The sequence below is a fragment of the Oncorhynchus nerka genome, linkage group LG9a, assembly GCF_034236695.1.
Source record: "Oncorhynchus nerka isolate Pitt River linkage group LG9a, Oner_Uvic_2.0, whole genome shotgun sequence".
In the NCBI taxonomy this organism is placed as follows: Eukaryota; Metazoa; Chordata; class Actinopteri; order Salmoniformes; family Salmonidae; genus Oncorhynchus; species Oncorhynchus nerka.
In genome coordinates, this window is record NC_088404.1 from 17,111,430 (window position 1) to 17,132,565 (window position 21,136).

The 21,136-nt window shown below is 44.4% G+C and overlaps 1 long non-coding RNA gene across 1 annotated transcript; it reads left to right on the forward strand.

Annotated features, from left to right (window-relative positions):
• Positions 1–112: 112 nt before the first annotated feature.
• Positions 113–18,991, forward strand: LOC115134691 (uncharacterized). Its single transcript, XR_003864352.2, has 3 exons — positions 113–634; positions 18,575–18,658; positions 18,804–18,991. It is a non-coding gene; the product is annotated as an uncharacterized LOC115134691 (long non-coding RNA).
• Positions 18,992–21,136: the final 2,145 nt, after the last annotated feature.

Sequence of the window (21,136 nt, forward strand, 5' to 3'; positions counted from 1 at the left end):
AACTGATTTAAGTTTCCCTGCATTAAAGTCTTTGGCCACTAGGAGCGCCGCCTCTGGGTGAGTGGTTTCCTGTTTGCTTATTTCCTCAGCTGACTGAGTGCGGTCTTAGTGCCAGTATCTGTCTGTGGTGGTAAATAAACAGCCACGAAAAGTATAGCTGAGAACTCTCTAGGCAAGTAGCGTGGCCTGCAGTTTATCACAATATAGTCTACTTCAGTCGAGCAAAATCTAAAGACTTCCTTAGATTTCGTGCACAAGCTGGTCTTACCGGAGTGTGCGCTTCTATCTTGCAGGTGCAGGGTGTATCGCGCGAGCTGAATATCCATGTCGTCATTCAGCCACGATTCGGTGAAGCATAGGATATTACAGCTTTTGATGTCCCGTTGGTACGATATTCATGATCTTACTCGTCTAGTTTATTGTCCAATGATTGCACGTTGGCAAGTAGTATTGACGGTAACGGCAGCTTTCCTAGTTGTCTTCTGCGGGTCCGGGGGAGGCATCCGGCTCTTCGTCATCTGTGTCGCTTCCTTTTGCGAATAATTGGGATGTCTGCCCTGTGGGTTGTTTGGAGAATATCGTTTGAGTCCTGGTTATTGTTGTTGTTGTTGAAGAAATGTTCGTCCAATCCGAGGTGAGTGATCGCTGTCCTGATATCCCGAAGCTCTTTTCTTCTCTAAGATGCGGTTGCAGAAACATGTACAAAATAATTTTAAAATATCGAGATGAAAAAAACCACAATAGCACAATTGTTTAGGAGACCGTAAAACGGTGGCCATCTTCTCCGGCGCCATTTTCTAGACTCTGCATATTCCAAGACATGGCATGTGAGGTTGCAGTGAGATACCCAATGGGTTGGATGATACTTTTCTCGTCAATCATCTTAAGAAAAAGATTTAACTGGAAATCAACCAATTCTCCATTAACACAATGGAAATGTCAAATGCTTTAATATCTAAATATTGAAAGTGTGTGGGCCACGGACAGAAACAAAATGGTGCAGTTTGAGACCATGTTGCGGAGAGTGATGCGGGCTCTGGAGATGGTGTGAGTAGCTAGGTCTGAGCATGTGTGATGTCATTGATGTTTGTGTGTGTTTGTAAACTCAGCAAAAAAAGAAACGTCCTCTCACTGTCAACTGCCTTTATTTTCAGCAAACTTAACATGTTTAAATATTTGTATGAACATAAGATTCAACAACTGAGACATAAACTGAAAAAGTTCCACAGACATCCACAACTAACCGAAATGGAATAATGTGTCCCTGAACAAATGGAGGGTCAAAATCAAAAGTGACAGTCAGTATCTGGTGTGGCTACCAGCTGTATTAAGTACAGCAGTGCATCTCCTCATGGACTGCACCAGATTTGCCAGTTCTTGCTGTGAGATGTTACCCCACTCTTCCACCAAGGCACCTGCAAGTTCCCAGACATTTCTGGGGGGAATGGCCCTAGCCCTCACCTTCCGATCCAACAGGTCCCAGACGTGCTCAATGGGATTGAGATCCGGGCTCTTCGCTGGCCATGGCAGAACATTGACATTCCCGTCTTGCAGGAAATCACGGACAGAACGAGCAGTATGGCTGGTGGTATTGTCATGCTGGAGGGTCATGTCAGGATGAGCCTGCAGGAAGGGTACCACATGAGGGAGGAGGATGTTTTCCCTGTAACGCACTGCGTTGAGATTGCCTGCAATGACAAGCTCAGTCCGATGATGCTGTAACACACCGCCCCAGACCATGATGGACCCTCCACCTCCAAATCAATCCCGCTCCAGAGTACAGGCCTCGGTGTAACGCTCATTCCTTCGACGATAAACGTGAATCCGGCCAACACCCCTGGTGAGAAAAAACCACTACTCGTCAGTGAAGAGCACTTTTTGCCAGTCCTGTCTGGTCTAGCGACCGTGGGTTTGCCCATAGGCAGCGTTGTTGCCAGTGATGTCTGGTGAGGACCTCCCTTACAACAGGCCTTCAAGCCCTCAGTCCAACCTCTCTCAGCCTATTGCAGACAGTCTGAGCACTGATGGAGGGATTGTGCTTTCCTGGTGTATCTCGGGCAGTTGTTGTTGCCATCCTGTACCTGTCCCACAGGTGTTATGTTTGGATGTACCGATCCTGTGCAGGTGTTGTTACACGCGGTCTGCCACTGCGAGGACGATTAGCTGTCCGTCCTGTCTCCCTGTAGCGCTGTCTTAGGCCTCTCATAGTACGTACATTGCAATTTATTGCCCTGGCCACATCTGCAGTCCTCATGCCTCCTTGCAGCATGCCTAAGGCACGTTCGCACAGATGAGCAGGGACCCTGGGCATCTTTCTTTTGGTGTTTTTCAGAGTCAGTAGAATTCCTCTTTAGTGTCCTAAGTTTTCATAACAGTGACCTTAATTGCCTTCCGTCTGTAAGCTGTTAGTGTCTTAACCACCGTTCCACAGGTGCATGTGCATTAATTGTTTATGGTTCATTGAACAAGCATGGGAAACAGTGTTTAAACCCTTTACAATGAAGATCTGTGAAGTTATTTGGATTTTTACGAATTATCTTTGAATGACAGGGTCCTGAAAAAGAGACATTTCTTTTTTTGCTGAGTTTAGATACAATCTGTATGAAAAGAGGCTCTTGTTTGGTTGTTAACAGCCTCTGTGCAGTAGTTGCTGCAAGGCAGCCAGTCTAGCTTAAGGGGGAAATAGTGGTCTCTCTAAGCAAGAATACAATGTACTGAAATTGAGTGTGATGATGCCTGATTTTGATTTAATCTCCCACATTCTTCATGTAACGCTGACTCATCGCTATTTTACGCAAGTGGTATAAATAATCCAGTGTGCATGGTTGGCTGTCACACGCATTCATGTACGAGATGATGATCTACGGTAGACTGGGAGGACAGCTTATATTCTCAGAACAATCCAGAGATGTTGAAATGGAAATATCAAGTACATCCAATCCATGATTACATACATGTGGAGTCAACCTGCATGGAGGTTATTTATGGAAGGGGGAGATACCGTAGGCTGTTTAGCCTGGATACGCACAGTACAGTCTGCGTTTGTGTTCAGTGTGGCCTGGCGACAAGGCATACATACAGGGCAATGGGACACAGTGGACAATGAGGGAGAAGAGCAAGGGGACAACAGTGGTACCCTGGGACATGCAGGCATCTTATGGAATGTGACAGCAATGTATTCTTTTAATTTTAAGCTGTCAACTCTTCCTGCCTTTCTATCAGGAGGAATCATCCATCTTCCACAGGAGAGCACCGCAGACAGTGTGCCATGCATCTGGCTCTCATCGCAGAGGGAGACCACAGCAGTCAACAGATCATCTCTTCTCTCCCTGTCAGCACAGGGTGGGGGAAAATAACTTCTCCTCTACCTCGGTCCTAGGCAGTGGTGTCAAGTACTTAAGTCAAAAATACTTGAAAGTACTACTTAAGTAGTTTTTTGAGGTATCTGTACCTTACTATTTATATTTTTGACAGCTTTTACTTCACTACATTCCTAAAGAAAATAAATGTGCTTTTTACACCATACATTTTCCCTGTCACCCAAAGTTACATTTCAAATGCTTAGCAGGACAGAAAATGGTCCAATTCACACACTTATCAAAAGAACATTACTGGTGATCCCTAAGGCCTCTGATCTGGCAGACTCACTCAACACATGCTTTGTTTGTAAATTATGCCTGAGTGTTGGAGTGTGCCCCTGGCTATCCATATGTTAAAAAATTATTATTATTATTATTCAAAAATTAATTGTGCTGTCTGGTTTGCTTAAGATATGGAATTTATTTTAATTTTTAATTTGATACTTAAGTATATTTTAGCGATGAGATTTACTTTTGATACTTAAGTATATTTAAAACCAAATACTTTTAGACTTCAACTCAAGTAGTAATTTACTGGGTGACTTTTATTTTCTATTAAGGTAACTTTACTTTTACTCAAGTATGACAATTGGGTAGTTTTTCCACCACTGGTCCTAGATCAATAGAGGACAAACAGAGGGGGGGGGGGGATTATTTTGTATTTATTGTATATAAATACAAAAAAAGTGTATATTGTATATTTATTTATTTTCATACAAAACATACACAAACTCAGCAAAAAAGAAATGTTCCTTTTTCAGGACCCTGTTTTTCAAAGATTATTCGTAAAAATCCAAATAACTTCACAGCTCTTCATTGTAAAGTGTTTAAGCACTTTCCCATGCTTGTTCAATGAACCATAAACAATTCATGCAGGTACAGGATGTCAACAGCTGCCCGAGTTACACCAGGAACCTACAATCCCTCCATCAGTGCTCAGACTGTTCGCAATAGGCTGAGGCTGGATTGAGGGCTTGTAGGCCTGTTGTGTAAGGCAGGTCCTCACCAGACATCATCAGCAACAAAGCTGCCTATGGGCAAACCCACGGTCGCTGGACCAGGTAGGACTGGCAAAAAGTGCTCTTCACTGACGAGTCGCGGTTTTGTCTCACCAGGGGTGATGGTCGGATTCACGTTTATCGTCGAAGGAATGAGCGTTACACTGAGGCCTGTACTCTGGAGCGGGATTGATTTGGAGGTGGAGGGTCCATCATGGTCTGGGGCGGTGTGTTACAGCATCATCGGACTGAGCTTGTCATTGCAGGCAATCTCAACGCAGTGCGTTACAGGGAAAACATCCCCCTCCCTCATGTGGTACCCTTCCTGCAGGCTCATCCTGACATGACCCTCCAGTATGACAATGCCACCACCTATAATGCTCGTTCTGTGCGTGATTTTCTACAAGACGGGAATGTCAGTGTTCTGCCATGGCCAGCGAAGAGCCCGGATCTCAATTCCATTGAGCACGTCTGGGACCTGTTGGATCGGGGAGTGAGGGCTAGGGCCATTCCCCCCAGAAATGTCTGGGAACTTGTAGGTGCCTTGGTGGAAGAGTGGGGTAACATCTCACAGGAAGAACTGGCAAATCTGGTGCAGTGCATGAGGAGGAGATGCACTACAGTACTTAATACAGCTGGTGGCCACACCAGATACTGACTGTCACTTTTGATTTCGACCCCGCCTTTGTTCAGGCACACATTATTCCATTTCGGTGAGTCACATGTCTGTTAAACTTTTTCAGTTTATGTCTCAGTTGTTGATTCTTATGTTCATACAAATATTTACACATGTTAAGTTTGCTGACAATAAGGGAAGTTGACAGCGAGAGGACGTTTCTTTTTTTCTTAGTTTAGTAGCTTTGATCAGTCAGTGTGCTATGTTTTTGATCAGCCTAAGGGATGCATTAACAACAGAGTAGGACCAACTGGAAATATAATGGGCTGTCCCTTAATGTGCTGTGTTTCATTAGAGAGTGTGTGGCCAGTACTTTGATAAACCATTGCTCTGACATCACATTTTACGTCTCTACCAACTTCATAAAACTTTTTGGGGATATGAAACGGACTTCTTGAGGGAAATTGGCAGTTGGTGGTGTCCATGTCACCAGTATGAAAATAAACCAGTGAAAACCCATGTGAAGGTTCTGGAGTAGTTTGTCTCAGTTCCTGCAGAGGGAACACTTTCACATTCTATGGTAATAGTTTTGTTACAAAGCTGTAATCAGTATTGTCACAGTAGGATGCTACAACATCAGTTTTTGTTTTTTGGGGGGCAATGGACACAGGTATAGCTTACAGGTAGGTGTTTTTGTCTCAAAATGACTTTGATTCTGTAAGAGAGAGTGTAATGTACTTGAACAGAACTCAGGCTTGGGCAGGGTAGAAGGGGTCTGGTCCAGCTGTAACAAGTCAAGGTCAGAGGTATGTGAAGGTATTTAAACACTCTGAGGAGAGGAAAACAGCAGCCATCTCTAAATAAATATCAGCTGTCTGGAACCAGATAACCCTCACCACCCACATTCCTTCACCCTGGAACGAAAGAGAGTGAGAAAGAGTGACGGAGGGGAGAGGCAAGAAGAGACTCACCTTTAAGGAATGTTGTTATGGAAGGAAGAGGCCTGGAATGATTATCTATGACCTACCTGAATATTTGAAGCAAGCAGCCTATCTTCAGTGGTGATCAGTCTTCAGATATGCTGAAGTGGGGTTGTCTTGAATGTGACCTTTCTGTCGCTGTATGATTTACTGTAACATTACTGTAATGTACTCTGTTCAGAGCTTGCCTTTGACCTCTATGGTTTTGTGCTCCAGTGCAAGTCATCATGATGTGGGCAAGATTGCCCCCTAAAATGGCTGCCGCAGGTAGTAAGAAACATCAGGGTAAGAAAAACAAAACAAAATGATAGTGAATATTGCGACCGACCATCTTATCTCGTTCAACCTGTATACCCATGGTGGGTGGTTAGGTGGGGTATGGGAGTGATTATAGAGCAACAAATCAATAGGTGAAAGGTAGTCCTTAAAGTTCCTGATGATAGCAACAGTAACCTGTTTGAAGTAGTTTAACCCACCAAAAAGCTCCCACTTCACCCCACTTCACCTCACAATAACAAGACGGTTTGTGTACATCAGTCATGACTTGAAGCCGTTGGTAATTTTGAAGCACAGCCCTTTCAGCACTCACAGAACTGGTTTAGAGAGTGCCTAATTATATTTTCTGATAAGAGAATATCATTGTATCCCTTAGAGCAGTTCACATGGAATCATGCACTCTGGTAAATATTGTATTTTTGGTACAGTGCTTTTTGGCTGTGTGAAAATCTGAATGGTAATGGCCAAAGATTTTGACAGGGTGAGTTCCATCGGTCCTCCTTCCTTCCTCCCTCCTCATCCTCATTCAAAATCTGGGCTGGAGCTGACTAGCGCTAGAATACATGAGAGAACCCTGGCTCTACCTCACAGAGATTATTCACAATACCTTCTATTTGTCGCTTTGATATGGAGAGGATAGTATCTCTCTGTTTCTGTACTCCATCCTTTTCTCTTTTTCTTTCACTAATTCACTCCCTCATCTCCCACTAATCCGTCAACTTCTTAAACGTTGTGTTCTTTCAACTCTATATTGACTTAAATTACTTTCTCATGTGTTTCTCTACCACCTCTCTCTCAAACCCTTTCTGTGGAAGATTGGCTCTGGCTGATGCCCAGAGACAAACAGGTAGAGATACCTGTTAGTTTCAGTGTTATTGTTGAGAGTTAGAATAGTGGAATACACAAGGTGTACATTTGAAACGTGGTTGTGCATCAGCAAATTATCTCTTGTTATGTCAGTCACTGACAGTCATTCAATTAGCCATGTCAGTTAACAATTCTTAGATTAAAAAGTTAGTCTAGCCAGTTATCTAAACTTGTAGTAATCATGGCAAATACCGACCGAGCACGCAGGGCACATGCCCAGGGGCCCTGACCTCCAGGGGGCCCCCATTGATTTTGTTAGTCACACTCACTCAGTCCTCAACCCTCCTCTCCTCCCTTTCTGCATCCTTTGACTCTCTATGTCCCCTATCCTCCAGGCCGGCTCGGTCCTCCCCTCCCGCTCCGTGGCTCGACGACTCATTGCGAGCTCACAGAACAGGGCTCCGGGCAGCCGAGCGGAAATGGAGGAAAACTCGCCTCCCTGCAGACCTGGCATCCTTTCACTCCCTCCTCTCTACATTTTCCTCCTCTGTCTCTGCTGCTAAAGCCACTTTCTACCACTCTAAATTCCAAGCATCTGCCTCTAACCCTAGGAAGCTCTTTGCCACCTTCTCCTCCCTCTTGAATCCTCCTCCCCTCCCCCCTCCTCCCTCTCTGCAGATGACTTCGTCAACCATTTTGAAAAGAAGGTCGACGACATCCGATCCTCGTTTGCTAAGTCAAACGACACCGCTGGTTCTGCTCACACTGCCCTACCCTGTGCTCTGACCTCTTTCTCCCTCTCTCTCCAGATGACATCTCACGTCTTGTGACGGCCGGCCGCCCAACAACCTGCCCGCTTGACCCTATCCCCTCCTCTCTTCTCCAGACCATCTCCGGTGACCTTCTCCCTTACCTCACCTCGCTCATCAACTCATCCCTGACCGCTGGCTACGTCCCTCCCGTCTTCAAGAGAGCGAGAGTTGCACCCCTTCTGAAAAAACCTACACTCGATCCCTCCGATGTCAACAACTACAGACCAGTATCCCTTCTTTCTTTTCTCTCCAAAACTCTTGAACGTGCCGTCCTTGGCCAGCTCTCCCGCTATCTCTCTCAGAATGACCTTCTTGATCCAAATCAGTCAGGTTTCAAGACTAGTCATTCAACTGAGACTGCTCTTCTCTGTATCACGGAGGCGCTCCGCACTGCTAAAGCTAACTCTCTCTCCTCTGCTCTCATCCTTCTAGACCTATCGGCTGCCTTCGATACTGTGAACCATCAGATCCTCCTCTCCACCCTCTCCGAGTTGGGCATCTCCGGCGCGGCCCACGCTTGATTGCGTCCTACCTGACAGGTCGCTCCTACCAGGTGGCGTGGCGAGAATCCGTCTCCTCACCACGTGCTCTCACCACTGGTGTCCCCAGGGCTCTGTTCTAGGCCCTCTCCTATTCTCGCTATACACCAAGTCACTTGGCTCTGTCATAACCTCACATGGTCTCTCCTATCATTGCTATGCAGACGACACACAATTAATCTTCTCCTTTCCCCTTCTGACGACCAGGTGGCGAATCGCATCTCTGCATGTCTGGCAGACATATCAGTGTGGATGACGGATCATCACCTCAAGCTGAACCTCGGCAAGACGGAGCTGCTCTTCCTCCCGGGAAGGACTGCCCGTTCCATGATCTCGCCATCACGGTTGACAACTCCATTGTGTCCTCGTCCCAGAGCGCTAAGAACCTTGGCGTGATCCTGGACAACACCCTGTCGTTCTCAAATAACATCAAGGCGGTGGCCCGTTCCTGTAGGTTCATGCTCTACAACATCCGCAGAGTACGACCCTGCCTCACACAGGAAGCGGCGCAGGTCCTAATCCAGGCACTTGTCATCTCCCGTCTGGATTACTGCAACTCGCTGTTGGCTGGGCTCCCTGCCTGTGCCATTAAACCCCTACAACTCATCCAGAACGCCGCAGCCCGTCTGGTGTTCAACCTTCCCAAGTTCTCTCACGTCACCCCGCTCCTCCGCTCTCTCCACTGGCTTCCAGTTGAAGCTCGCATCCGCTACAAGACCATGGTGCTTGCCTACGGAGCTGTGAGGGGAACGGCACCTCACTACCTCCAGGCTCTGATCAGGCCCTACACCCAAACAAGGGCACTGCGTTCATCCACCTCTGGCCTGCTCGCCTCCCTACCACTGAGGAAGTACAGTTCCCGCTCAGCCCAGTCAAAACTGTTCGCTGCTCTGGCCCCCCAATGGTGGAACAAACTCCCTCACGACGCCAGGACAGCGGAGTCAATCACCACCTTCCGGAGACACCTGAAACCCCACCTCTTTAAGGAATACCTAGGATAGGATAAAGTAATCCTTCTCCCCCCCCCTTAAAAGACATAGATGCACTATTGTAAAGTGGCTGTTCCACTGGATGTCATAAGGTGAAAGCACCAATTTGTAAGTCGCTCTGGATAAGAGCGTCTGCTAAATGACTTAAATGTAAATGTAAATGTAATGTAAATGTTACCATGGTGTAAGTCATGGCAAAATGGGTAGAATTTCAGGAAATTAACTTTAAAACTGCAACACGTTCTCTCTGCCCCATGGCAAAATGTGTAGAATTGAAGGAAATTAACTTTAAAACTGCGCTTTCTCTCTGCCCCATGGCAAAATGTGTAGAACTGCAGAAAATGTACTTTAAAACTGAAATGTTTCTATCTGCTGCCCCCTAACCAAATCTCGCTTTGGGCCTCCTGCCCACATCATATCCAGATTCTTCCCACGATTTACATCCAACAAGACAACAGAGATAACCTAGCCTAGGACATGCTGACCCACCTAAACATTGCTTCAGGGAGGACCTGCTCCAATACTTTCTACCTGCTTTCTTTCTTTCTGTCCCCCCCCCCTCTCTCTCTCTCTAGTTAGTGGGTCAGTAGGGATACTCTTCCCTCTGGACCCATTTAATATCACTTCTTCCTACGTCTTCAGGGACTGTGTTGTTGACAGTTCTGGCGTCCCAACAAAACATGCACTTCGTGTCTGTGGGGCGTTTCCATTGAAAACATCCTCCTCTAACTAACCCTGCCACTGCAGCCAGCAGCACCTGTTGAGTGAGGAGTCAGCGTAGACATGGAAAATAGCTACCTGTCTGCCAGACATCATGTCTCCTTAGTGGATTCCACACAACATTCTCTGTTTATACCGTGTCACAGTGAAGGGTCATGGTTTACATCATAGAGAGACATATGCTCTATTTAAATTACTTTACCACAGTAGCTACCAGTGGAATAGCCTATGTAATAATCCCATTATAAATTTTGGTTTACTTTTGATTATTGAAAAAAAATGTTTTATCCCTTTTTCGTGGTATCCAATTGGTAGTGGTCAGCTACAACAGAGCCTGGACTTGAACCAGGATATCTAGTGGCACAGCTAGCACTGTGATGCAGTGCCTTAGACCACTGTCATTTCCATTTTGAAATGTCAGACTTAATTTGTCTTGACTAAAAATGTGTCAACCCTTACAAAAATCCCCATGAATTATAATCCACATAATAATTCATATTTCCTGTTGCTGCAGGTTTATTTTCCTGCTGTAGCAAATTGGCTGTTGTATGTGACAGGGTCTGGTTTTTCCACTTTGCAGATATTAGTTTGAGCAGTGAGGGCTTAAAAAACAGAGGTGTTCACACAGGTTTGTGTTGTTGTTGTTGTCGTCGTCGTCAGCCAAGAGATAAGGCTCTGAGAAACACTTACAGTATCCTGTACCAGATTGTACTGTACATAGCTTCTAGGCAGCTGTGATGAGAGATGATGATAATAATGAACTGAATGTCAGTATTCGTTTGTGACCCTTGTACCAGGTGATAGCATAATGACTGTTTGTGTGGCAGCTAAATCACCTGCTCGTTTGACATCTGTCACATCGCTACTGCTACGTGTTGCAGGGGACACAGGGATTTTCTAAAGGAGCTGGGGAGAAGTCAATAGGTTCAGTACCAATATCATTGGTCAGTCAATGGCTTTTTCAATCTTTATTTATATAGCACATTTCTGACAGGAATGCAATATAATGCACTTCGCAAGAAAATAAATAAGGAAAAACTATGAAAATAAAACATAAATATTTACTACACAACATACATGAGGATAAAAAAACAAAAGAATAACAATAAAAACTGAAAGACAAAAAAAGCACCCTAAGGAAAAGCAAAGCTAAATATGTCCCCAGTTTTTGCTTTGGGTGTGCTTTGGGGACCTTTAACAGAATGTGACTGGCAGAATGATTGTTGTATGTGGAGGGTGAGGGTTGCAGTAGATATGTCAGATAGGGGGGAGTGAGGCCTAAGAGGGTTTGTAAATAAGCATCGACCAGTGGGTCTTGCGACGGGTATACAGAGATGACCAGTTTACGGAGAAGTACAGAGTGCAGTGTTGTGTCCTATAAGGAGCATTGGTGGCAAATCTCATGGCCAAATGGAAAAGAACATCTAGCCCCTCGAGAGCACCCTTACCTGCCGATCTATAAATGATGTCTCCGTAATCTAGCATGGGTAGGATGGTCATCTGAATCAGGGTTAGTTTGGCAGCTGGGGGTGAAAGAGGAGCAATAACGATAGAGGAAACCAAGTCTAGATTTAACTTCAGCCTGCAGCTTTGATATGTGCTGAGAGAAGGACAGTGTACCATCTAGCCATACTCCCAAGTACTTGTATGAGGTGACTACCTCAAGCTCTAAACTCTCCGAGGTAGTAATCACACCTGTGGGGAGAGTGGCATTCTTCTTACCAAACCACATGACCTTTGTTTTGGAGGTGTTCAGAAAAAGGTTCAGGGTAGAGAAAGCTTGTTGGACACTAAGAAAACTTTGTTGTAGAGCATTTAACACAAAATCTGGGGAGGGGCAAGCTGAGTATAAGACTGTATCATCTGCATATAAATGGATGAGAGAACTTCCTACTGCCTGAGCTATGTTGTTGGGGTACTCCTTTGGTGACAGGCAATGGCTGAGACAGCAGATGTTCCGACGTTATACACTGCACTTTTTGAGAGAGGTAAACCAGGCCAAAGACTCCTCAGAGACACCAATACTCCTTAGCCGGCCCACAAGAATGGAATGGTCTACCGTATCAAAAGCTTTGGCCAAGTCAATAAAAATAGCAGCACAACATTGCTTAGAATCAAGGGCAATGGTGACATCATTGAGGACATTTAAGATTGCAGTGACACATCCATAACCTGAGAGGAAACCAGAATGCATTCCAGAGAGAAATACTATAGACATCAAGAAAGCCAAGTTTTCCAACACGTTTGATAAACAGGGCAAAATAGTTTTTTCATTTTTTATTATTTTTTATTTAAACTTTATTTAAACCAGGTAGGCCAGTTGAGAACAAGATTTCATTTAAAACTGATCTGGCCAAGATAAAGCAAAGCAGTGCAACAAAAACAACAACACAGAGTTACACATAGGATTGTAATGCCCGGGGTGTAGTGGAGGAAGGAGTCAGACCCAGGAGACAGAGAGTTCAGAGTAGGCTACTTCTTTATACACCAACCAGGTGAAAACAGACGCCACTTAAAACAAATTCCCCAAAACACAGGGGAACTAAACAGTCCCAAAAAACAGCTCACGTACAACAACAACCGTGACATACATGCGTGTACAAAGACTACACATAAAACAATCCCGCACACCCGGCAGGTGGGCCGGCTGGCTAATAAAGCCCAACTAATAAACCTAATTAACAACAGGTGTAACTAATAAACAGACAAGGAGGGGGAGTAATAAAGGGCAATAAATAGGCCATAGTAGCAAAATAATTACAATTTAGCATTAACACTGGAGTGATAGATGTGCATTACATTTACATTTACATTTAAATCATTTAGCAGACGCTCTTATCCAGAGCGACTTACAGATTATGATGATGTTCAAGTAGAGATACCAGGGTCTAAAAAGAGCAAAAATAAATAATTTGGGGAATGAGGTAGTTGGGTGGGCTTTTTACAGATGGGCTGTGTACAGGTGCAGTGATCGGTAAGTTGCTCTGACTGATGCTAATGCTTAAAGTTAGTAAGGGAGATATAAGACTCCAGCTTCAGTGATTTTTGCAACTCGTTTCAGTCATTGGCAGCAGAGAACTGGAAGGAAAGGTGGCCAAAAGAGGTATTGGCTTTGTTTATGACCAGTGAAATATACCTGCTGGAGCTCGTGCTACGGGTGGTTGCTGCTATGGTGACCTGTGAGCTGAGGTAAGGCGGGGCTTTACCTAGCAAAGACTTATAGATGACATTGAGCCGAAGTCAAGGATCGGTAGGATAATCAGTCAATCAGATAATCAGCATGAGTGAAGGAGGCTTTGTTTGCGAAATAGGAAGCCGATTCTAGATGTAATTTTGGATTGGAGATGCATAATGTGAGTCTGGAAGGAGAGTTTACAGTCTAACCAGACACCTAGGTATTTGTAGTTGTCCACATATTCTAGGTCCGTAACCGTCCAGAGTAGTGATGCTAGTTGGGCGGACGGTAAAGGGAACCGATTGGTTGAAAAGCATGCATTTAGTTTTACTAGCATTTAAGAGCAGTTGGAGGCCACGGAAGGAGCGCTGTATGGCGTTGAAGCTCGTCTGGAGGTTTGTTAACACAGAGTCCAAAGAAGGGCCAGAAGTATACGGAATGGTGTTGTCTGCGTAGAGGTGGATCACAGACTCACCAGCAGCAAGAGCGACATCATTGATGTATACAGAGAAGAGAGTTGGTCCAAGAATTGAACCCTGTGGCACCCCCATAGAAACTGCTAGAGGTCCGGACAACAGGCCCTCCGATTTGACACACTGAACTCTATCTGAGAAGTAGTTGGTGAACCAGGCGAGGCAGTCATTTGAGAAACCAAGGCTGTTGAGTCTGCTGATAAGAATGCTGTGATTGACAGAGTCGAAAGCCTTGGCCAGGTCGATGAAGACGGCTGCACGGTACTGTCTTTTATCGATGGTGGTTATGATATCGTTTAGAACCTTGAGAGTGGCTGAGGTGCACCAATGACCAGCTCAGAAACCAGATTGCATAGCGGAGAAGGTATGGTGGGATTCAAAATGGTTGGTAATCTGTTTGTTAACTTGGCTTTCGAAGACTTTAGAAAGGCAGGGCAGGATAGATATAGGTCTATAACAGTTTGGGTCTAGAGTGTCTCCCCCTTTGAAGAGGGGGATGACCGCGGCAGCTGTCCAATCTTTAGGGATCTCAGACGATGCGAAAGAGAGGTTGAACAGGCTAGTAATAGGGGTTGCAACAATTGCGGCAGATAATTTTAGAAAGCGAAGGCCCAGATTGTCTCGCCCAGCTGATTTGTAGTGGTCCAGATTTTGCAGCTCTTTCAGAACATCAGCTATCTGGATTTGGATGAAGGAGAAGTATGTGGGGGGGGGGGGGGCACGTTGGGCACGTTTCTGTGAGGGGTGCAGAGCTGTTGGCCGGGTGGTAGCCAGGTGGAAAGAAAGGCCATCCGTAGAAAAATTCTTATTGAAAATCTTGATTATCGTGGATTTATCGGTGGTGACAGTGCTTCCTAGCCACAGTGCTATGGGCAGCTGGGGGGAAGTGCCCTTATTTTCCATGGACTCAAACAGAAATTTGCATCCTGTAGCACAAATTTCAAAAAGTTCTGAGACACAGTGTCTCAGAACTTTTTGAAATTTGTGCTACAGGATGCAAATTTCTGTTTGAAAAAGCTAGCCTTTGCTTTCCTAACTGATTGTGTATATTGGTTCCTAACTTCCTGAAAAGTTGCATATCGTGGGGGCTATTCGATGCTAATGCAGTACACCACAGAATGTTTTTGTGCTGGTCAAGGGCAGTGAAGTCTGGAGTGAACCAAGGGCTATATCTGTTCTTTGTTCTACATTTTTTTAATGGGGCATGCGTATTTAAGATGGTGAGCAAAGAACTTTTAAATAATAACCAGGCATCCTCTGCTGACCGGATGAGGTCAATATCCTTCCAGGATACCCGGGCCAGGTCGATTAGAAAGGCCTGCTTGCTGAAATTTTTTAGGGAGCGTTTGACAGTGATGAGGAGTGGTCGTTTGACTGCGTCCCCATTACGGATGCAGACAATGAGGCAGTGATCGCTGAGATCCTGGTTGAAGACAGCAAAGGTGTATTTAGAAGACAGGTTGGTCAGAATGATGTCTATGATGGTGCCTGTGTTTACAGATTTGGGGTTGTACCTGGTAGGTTCCTTGATAATTTGTGTGAGATTGAGGGCATCTAGCTTAGATTGTAGGATGGCCGCGGTGTTAAGCATATCCCAGTTTAGGTCACCTAACAGTACGAACTCTGAAGGTAAGTGAGGGGTAATCAATTCGCATATGGAGTCCAGGGCACAGCTGTGGGCTGAGGGGGGTCTATAGCAAGTGACAACAGTGAGAGACTTATTTCTGGAAAGGTGGATTTTTAGAAGTAGAAGCTTGAACTATTTGGGCACAGACCTGGATAGCATTACAGAACTCTGCAGGCTATATCTGCAGTAGATTGCTACCCCGCCCCCTTTAGTAGTTCTATCTTGGCGGGAAATGTTGTAGTTGGGATGTAAATTTCAGAGTGTGCTAAAGCAGTGAATAAAACAAACTTAGGGAGGAGGCTTCTGATGTTAACAAGCATGAAACCAAGGCTTTTACGGTTACAGAAGTCAACAAATGAGAGCACCTGGGGAATAGGTGTGGTACAGGGGTCTTCAGGGCCTGGGTTAACCTCTACATCACCAGGGGAACGGAGGAGGAGGATAAGGGTATGGCTAAAAGCTATAAGAACTGGTTGTCTAGTGTGTTGGGAACAGAGAATAAAAGGAGCAGATTTCTGGGCGTGGTAGAATAGATTCAGGGCATAATGTACAGACAAGGGTATAGTAGGATGTGAGTAGTGGAGGTAAATCTGGGCGTGGGGTGACAATGAGAGAGGTTTCATCTCTGGTGGGACCAGTTAAGCCTGGTGAGGTCTCCGCATGTGTGGGCTGTGGGACAATAGAGCTATCTAAGGCAAGGTGAGCTATCTAGGTGAGCTATCTAAGATTAGGATCAGCTTGATCTCCCCCGTTAAATAAAGGAGGAACCGTGGCTGCCTTCCAAGCAATGGGAACCTACCCAGAAAGGAGAGACAGGTTAAACAGGTTAAAAAGGTTGGAGATAGGCTTAGCGATGATAGGGGCAGCAACCTTAAAGAAGAAAGGGTCTAAACCATCTGACCCAGATGTTTTTTGGGGGGTCAAGTTTCAGGGGCTCCTTTAGCACCTCGGACTCAGTGACTGCCTGCAGGGAGAAACTTTGTAGTGGGTCAGGGGAAAAAGAGGGAGAAGCATCGGGGATAGTCGCATTAGAAGGGGTGGGAGATGAGGAAATGTAGGATGGGCAAGGAGGCATGGTTGACTCAAATAGGAATCCAGACTTAATTAAGTGGTGAGTAAAGAGCTCAGCCATGTGCTTATTGTCAGAAACAACCACATCATCACATCATCACACTGCTATGCTTTATCTTGGCCAGGTCGCAGTTGTAAATGAGAACTTGTTCTCAACTAGCCTACCTGGTTTAAATAAAGGTGAAATAAAATAAAAAAGGGACAATGGCAGCTGTGAGGAGGAGGGTTTATTCTCCTGGTCTTCAACCGTTTTCCAGAACTTGTTGGGGTTAGACCCACAGAGAGAGGACTGCTCCTTAAAGGAACTAACTTTGGCCTTCCGGATAGTCTGAGTGCACTTATTTCTCATTTGCCTGAACGTTTGCCTGAGCCTTTCGCCAAATGCAATTCTTGAGGTGGAGTAACTCTGCAAGTTCACGGTCGAACCAGGGGCTGAACCTGTTTTTAATTCTCATTTTCTTTATGGGGGCGTGTTTGTTAACAATTTCACTGAAAATATTTTAAAAAAGAAGGTCCAAGCGTCTTCGACAGAGGGGAACAAGCTGATTCTATACCATTTCACAGAGGCCAAGTCATGAATTAAGGCTTGCTCATTAAAGTTTTTTAGCAGGTGTCTATGACAAATCAGGACAGGTCATTTCACTGAGCAGCCATTACGAACACAGGCTGTAAAACAGTGAGCACTAAGGTCATTACAGAAAACACTAGATTGATACCTATCAGGATTACTTGTGAGGATTACATCGAGGAGAGTAGCCTTTTCTGGGTATTTGGAGTCATACCTTGTGGGATTGGTAATAATCTGGGAAAGATTTAGAGGTCCCATTGCTTTAGGACTTAGTCAGGTGGTTTAAGCATGTCCCAGTTTACATCACCTAGCAGGACACATTCAGACTTAGTGTAACGTGCGGTGTAATGTGTGCTCTCCGTCTGGTCTTGGTCAGTACCCGTGCTGCAGCATTCTGTATGTTTTACAGTTGACGAATGGCTTTCCTGGATAGCCCAGACAGGGGAGCATTACAGTAGTCAAGCCTGCTTGTAATAAAAGCATGGATGAGTGTCTCTGTATCAGCCTGAGAGAGAAATGGCTGCACCTTGGCAATGTTCCTCAGGTGGTAAAAAGCTATTTTGTTCACATTGCTAATGTGTGATTCGAAATTGAGTTCAGAATCTAAAATGACACCTAGGTTTTTTACCTGGTGTTTTATCTTTATCTTTATGTTTTTTTATCATTAAGAATGGAAGGTTGGAGATTGGCTGAACATTGCTTAAAGCTGAAGAATCTAGATAACTTTTCTTCAGAAGGGTTCACTGCAGCAGTTTTTAGTGCAGTGGGGAAAGTGCCCAGGAACAGGGAGTGATTAACAATAGCTGGCACTTCTTCAGATATGCAATTAAAAACTGTTTGAAGAAGGTGGTGGGTATAGGATCAAGAAGGCAGGTAGAAGGCTTAAGTTGTGATATGACTTTCTTGAGCATGTCTGTGTCAACCAGGGAAAATAACTCCATAGTGCGTTTGCGTGGTAGGCTACGGCACATATCATCAAACTTCTCATCAGGTCTTGCTTGACTGATACCCAGCCTAATGTTTGTTATCTTATCTCTGAAATATGTCGCAAACTCATCACATATACTGTAGATGTGGAGGAAATGTTATAAGAACAGATGTTATAAGAACAGATTGCTATCATTTCCTGTTACTTGCGTGGTCCTCTGTCCAGCAACATTAGCAGCTGTACCCTGATTCTCATTACAAGTTTCCCTTTCCTGCCATTGTGCACCGCAGTGCTTCCTCTTTCCAGAGCTGGAAAAAACCTGCCTGCATTCACATCCTCACTCAAGCATTCACAATCACTCCCTCTCTCAAACTAGAAGAGCATGGGCCTTAGAAGTGCCCCCCAATCACAATAAACATGGTCAGAAGTGAACCCTATTACAGTAGCTCACTGCGATCTCTCTAGACAAGTGGTGGCTGGTGGATGTAAAAATGGGAAGGATGGGCTCATTGAAAAAGAGCTCATCTAAACCCCCAAAATACCCATTGCTACCACACTATTTCCAAATATCTATCAGGTAAATACCAGAGGAAACAGTATACCATTAAATAATGTTCTACCCCATTTTGATTGCAGGTGGATATCACAACCCCAGCAGTACCAGGATTGGAGGAAAGCCTGCTCTATAGTCGATCTTACTGTAAAGCTCTCTCTCTAGTGGTATGTTGTGTATGCCGGTTTCCAAGGCTCAATTGCATTTGAGACCATACAGATATAACAAGAAAAGGGGGATACCTAGTCAGTTGCACAACGGAATGCATTTAACTGAAATGTGTCTTCTGCATTTAATCCCTCCGAATCACAGGTGCGCTGCCTTAATCGACATCCACGTCATCAGCGCCCAGGGAGAAGTTGTTGGGCAGAACAGCAGATTTTGCCACATCTGGGACTCTCTCTCAAAACAAAAGTGAAATAAACAATTAAATATGAACGGTAAACATAACACTCACAAAGAGCACTGTTCCATCCCACTAATAAATTGTTTCTGTTCAACAGTCTCCCTCCTTCCACTGGGGCATTCTGCCTGCCATAACACTATAATCCTTTCATTAAAACTTCTTAGGGATAGTCCCCTTTTTTTTTTAAATGTCGCCTAAATGACATACCCAAATTTAACTGCCTGTAGCTCAGGCCCTGAAGCCTATGCATATTCTTGGTACCATTTGAAAGGAAAATATTTTGTGGAAATGTGAATTGAATGTAGGAGAATATAACACAATATATCTGATAGAAGAAAATCACCATCTTTGAAATGCAAGAGAAAGGTCACAGTTCAAGCCAATCCTAGTAAAAATTCCCTGTCTTGGGTCAGTTAGGATCACCACTTATTTTAAGAATGTGAAATGTCAGAATAATAGTAGAGAGAATGCTTTATTTCAGCTTTTATTTCTTTCATCACATTCTCAGTGGGTCAGAAGTTTACATACACTCAATTAGTATTTGGTAGCATTACCTTTAAATTGTTTAACTTGGGTCAAACATTTCGGGAAGCCTTCCACAATAATTTGGGTGAATTTTTGGCCCATTCCTCCTGACAAAGCTGGTGTAACTGAGTCAGGTTTGTAGGCCTCCTTGCTCGCACACACTTTTTCAGTTCTGCCCACAAATGTTCTATAGGATTGAGGTCAGGGCTTTGTTATATCCACTCCAATACCTTGACTTTGTTGTCCTTAAGCCATTTTGCCACTTCTTTGGAAGTATGCTTGGGGTCATTGTCCATTTGGAAAACCCATTTGCAACCAAGCTTTAACTTCTTGCCCAAAGTCTTGAGATGTTGCTTCCACATAATTTCCCTTCCTCATAATATCATCTATTTTGTGAAGTGCACCAGTCCCTCCTGCAGCAAGCACCCCCACAACATGATGATGCTGCCACCCCCATGCTTCACAGTTGAGATGACGTTCTTCGGCTTGCAAGCCTCCCCCTTTTTCCTCCAAACATGATGGTCATTATGTGTATGTAAACTTCTGACCCACTGAAATTGAGATACAGTGAATTATAAGTGAAATAATCTGTTTGTAAACAATTGTTGGAAAAATGACTTGTATCATGCACCAAGTAGATGTCCTACCCAACTTGCCAAAACTATTTGTTTGTTAACAAGAAATTTGTGGAGTGGTTGAAAAATGAGTTTTAATGATTCCAACCTAAGTGTATGTAACCTTCTGTTTTTGTACCAACATTTGTTGTTTCTCTAAAATCTGCAATCTTAACATAACGTGCTGCATGATTTACAATTGCCCCGATGACGGGACGCTGATCCTTTTAAAACCAATAATTACTCTTTCATACAATCACACAGTATAGACATACAATCACACAGTATAGACACACAATCACACAGTATAGACACACACTCACACAGTATAGACACACACTCACACAGTATAGACACACACTCACACAGTATAGACACACACTCACACAGTATAGACACACACTCACACAGTATGACACACACTCACATAGTATAGACACACACTCACACAGTATAGACACACACTCACACAGTATAGACACACACTCACACAGTATATACACACTCACATAGTATGACACACTGTCACGCCCTGGCCATAGAGAGGCTTTTATTCTCTATCTTGGTTAGGCCAGGGTGTGACTTGGGTGGGCATTCTAGTTTCTTTATTTCTATGTTGGTGTGGTTCCCAATCAGAGGCAGCTGTCTATCGTTGTCTCTGATTGGGGATCATATATAAGTTGTCCTTTTTCGTTTGGGTTTTGTGGGTAGTTATTTTCTGTTTAGTGTCTGCATCTGACAGGACAGTTTCTGTTTTCACTCGTTGTTATTTTGGTTGAGTGTTTTGAGTAATACATTTATCATGGACACTTACCACGCTGCGCTTTGGTCCATGCTTTCTGATGAGCGACGTGACACACACACTCACATAGTATTTCAAATAAACCAATTAGAGGCTCTTAAATGTAATGTTGGTATGTATGTTCCTTCTGTCCTTCTGTGTTTATCCTTCCCTATATGTTCTGGAGAGATCCCCTCTCCAATGTGTTAACCAATCCATTAAACTGCAGGACTTGGTGGTATATTCATATACACCCAGGATAAGTATCCTAATGCAATCTCCCAGTGTCAGTGTTAGATGAGGACACTTCTCTTTGTAG